Below are 4,009 nucleotides of genomic sequence, written 5' to 3'. Positions count from 1 at the left end.
TTGTACCACTCCTCACCTTACGTGTATGAAGCTGCATCATGGCGAGCTTCTAGTCTCCTTACTACACCTGATACATTTTGTAAGTAATAAATCGCAGTCTTTGGTTTGCTTTCCCCACAACATTATCTATGTGACCGTTTCGATTTAAGTTGTTCGTAATTGTAATCCCTAAGTACTTAGTTCAGTTTACAGCTTTTAAATTTGATTTTTCGTGTAACTGAAATTTAGCAGATTATTTTTAGTGCTCATGTGGATGGCCTCACACTCTTTATGATTTTGAGTTAATTGCCACTTCCTGCACACCACGGATACCTCGTATAAATCATTTTGCAATTCGCTTTGATCACCTCATGACATTACATGATGGTAAATGACAGCATTATCCTGCAAACAATCTAAGAGCGCACCTCAGAAAGTCGCGTAAAAAATCGTTCCTGTAGATCAGGCACAAAAAGTGGCGTATTACACTTCCTTGGCGAACACCAAATATTACTTTTGTTTTAATCGATGACTTTTCTTCAGTTACTACGAACTGTGACCTTCTGACAGGAAATGACGAATCCAGTCACACAACTGAGACTATACTCCATAGGCATGCAATTTAATTAGAAGTCGCTTGTGCCAAAAGACTTCCGGGGACCTAAATATATGGAATCAGTACGACGTCCATTGTCGATAGCACTCATTACTTCGTGAGGATAAAAAGGTAGTTGTGCTCCACAGGAACTTTATTTTCTCAATCCGTGTTGGCTATTTGTCACTATATCGGTTTTTTTTCTTTCTTTTTTTTTCGAGGTGACTGATAATGTTCGAGCACTGTATTATATTCTAAAATCGTCCTGCAAATCGACAGTTAGTGATACTGGTCCGTAACGCAACGGATTACTCCAATTAATTTTCTTGTATTCGATGTGACTTTTGCAACTTTCCAGTCTTTGGATACTGATATTTCTACGAGCAAGTGGTTGTATGTGACTGCTAAGTTTGAAGCTATTCTATAAGCATACTGTGAAATGAACCTGACTGGTATACAGTCTGGAACGGAATCCTAGACGTCCTAAAATGTTTTACGTTGCTCGCTAGACTGAAGATATCTGCTTCTCAGTTATTCATGTTGACAGTTGTTCTTGGTTCGAATTCCGGAGTATTTGATTCACCATTTTCTGCGAAGTAGTTTCGGAAAAACGTATTCAGTAACTCTGCTTTACTGGCACTGTCGTTAATAATGTCACCACTGATATCGCGCAGTGAGGGTACTGATGCGTCTTGACGCTGGTGAGCTTTACATATGACTTGAATTCCTTTGAGTTTTTGCCAGATTACGAGACAGTGTTTCGTTGTGGAAAATGTTAAAGGCGTCTCGCAATGAAGCTCGTGCTAAATTTCGAGCTTCTGTAAAACTTCTCCAACCTTGGGGATTTTGCGTTTTTATAAATGTGGCATGGTTTTTCCGTGTTATCAGATTGAACCAAACAGAACTTCGTTCAAAAAAGTGTATTCACCTCCGATATGCCATCATGCTGACATTAAGGCACAGAATGTCGTCCGACCGACGATTCTCCCAGTAAAACGTCCCTTTGGAAAAGTTATGAATGACTGTGCTGGAAAACCTCTTGCGGTATTTGATTTTCACACAGCTGAGCAAAACTGAAGGTACTCAGACATTTCCGTCTTTATTTATTCTGCTCATCACTGCCGGCCGATGTGGCCGAGCGGTTCTAGGCGCTTCAGTCTGGAACCGATCGACCACTACGGTCGCAGGTTCCAATCCTGCCTCGGGCATGGATGTGTGTGGTGTCCTTAGGTTAGTTAGGTTTAAATAGTTCTAAGTTCTAGGAGACTGATGACCTCAGATGGTAAGTCCCATTGTGCTCAGAGCCATTTGAACCATTTGCTCATCACTATACTGACACACAATATTTTTAGCGTAACGCAATCTGACTCCCAATAATTCCCCCCCCCCCCCCCCCAAAGAAACTGGAACTGACTAACAATAACCTATACCTTTTGTGAATCACTTACCTCACAAAAATCTTCGTTACTCGAACTACCGCAATACGGCTAACGCCAATACTGCCAGCTAAATAAAAGATTCTAACTACTGAAGGCACTAACTACTGATAGGCATAGTTAGCAAATGAAATATTTTGATAGAGAACAAACAATGTATTTACCTTAATAATGTTCAAAAGTCATCATATGCATATCTATCAATTCATAATATCCATCTTTACAAATTTCCTTTTTATGGCGGACACACCTCCAGGTCGTCCGCTTATAGTAACCTCTCAAAACTCTGTCATCTCTCTCCCCACATCCACCACTGTTGGCGGCTCACCTTCAACTGAGCAACGCTACGCCAGCGTTGCCAACTCAAAAAAACCCGAGTCGCTAGATTCAATATCAAAAGTCGCTAGAAAGTCGCTAAAACTGATTTTACTAGGGGTGTACTGAAAATTTCGTGTTGTGAATTGTGCAATAAGCCAGTGTGTGTGTGTGTGTGTGTGGGGGGGGGAGTTAATAAAATATTAATAAAAATTGTCTCATACGTAATTGCTATATTGTCTTAATTAAATGACGCATCGCTTGCAACAACATACATATAAAATACGCTAACGTTTAATGAAACATGTTATTATAATTGATGCAACACATAAATTGTTGTTTCAGTGACAGTAGTCCAATATACTAGAAATGTACAACTATATTTGTAACAAAAGAAAGCAAGAACTCAAATTAGGTTACAAAATATATACATACCGGTATGTGAGCTATTCATCGTCGTCACTCAGAAGACCGAATAACTCTTCTGTTTCATGCTCTGACAGAACTATAGTTGATGTAGAGGGTTGAACGTCGCTCAAAAGATGATGTTGCAGTTCGACTGGTTTTGTCGCAAAAGAGTAACTTTTGTTCGTTCCAATAAGCTGCAATAAGTCTGACGGTATGTCAAAAGAGGCACAATCTTTATTTTGTTTCTTCAGCTGGTCTCTCAATGCGATCAAAGCATTAATTGTCTTTAACGATAATCTGTTACGTTGTTTAGTTTTTATAATGTTCATAGAACTGAATATTCTATCCACTTCTGCATTTGAATGCGGTAGGCATAGAACAGTCATTGCTAGCTGTGAAATCAAAGAAAAAGGATTCTCCCCTGCGGAATTTTTATACTGCAAAACCTCACTCCAAAATCGAACAGTGTTAGTAGTGTTATTCCACCTAATGAAGTTGATATTATGCCATTCTTGCAGCATACCGTCTATGAAATCGCCACTAAAACCCAATTCTTTGGCTACATCCGCTACAGCATTATTTTTTTTCACTTTTAGTGTTTCTTCAACATTCAGCATTGACATTTTTTTGAGGATCGTAACGTTACTTGGTAGTCTTTGTTGAATTTCTTTAATGAGTTTCAGACTAAACTGAATGCATCTCTTCTTCACATAAACTTTATTTTCTTCAAACAAACTTGACTTAGACAATTTCTGTTCAAACATAAAGCCAAGGTTCGGATTTGCGTACATACATTCGCTTGAAACTGGTGTTGTCAACAAATCAACAGTTGGAAAAACTATGTTTTGTCCGAGTGACTGCATGAGAAATACAAGTGTATCTAGTAATTTAGTGGGGTCATTGTCTTCCCCTTCAAAAGCCTTTATTGCTATTTGTACGTCTTTTAAAGCATGTTTAAGGAGAAACATGTAAAGATGATTTGATTCGTCACAATACATCTTGTATAAAAGATCGGCAGTGTAACAATTGTCTTGAACCATGGCAAGTGAAAAATGTAGCTTTAGTTCTTCCCACTGCTCCAGAATTCTTCGTATTGCTGGTTCAATTGAAAGCCAACGTGTTGCACAGACCTTCAAAATTTTTAGTGGCTGTTTTCCACAATTTATTGTCTCATAAACCTTTTTATATTCCTCTTCTCTTTTGGGTGAAATGGAGAACCAATTGTAGGTTTCCCGTACAAGAAACTCTATGTTTCTAGGTATGGTATTCACTGAGG

Source organism: Schistocerca serialis, chromosome 1 (genome assembly GCF_023864345.2).
Source record: "Schistocerca serialis cubense isolate TAMUIC-IGC-003099 chromosome 1, iqSchSeri2.2, whole genome shotgun sequence".
Taxonomy (NCBI): domain Eukaryota; kingdom Metazoa; phylum Arthropoda; class Insecta; order Orthoptera; family Acrididae; genus Schistocerca; species Schistocerca serialis.
Note: the sequence above shows the minus strand (reverse complement) of the source record.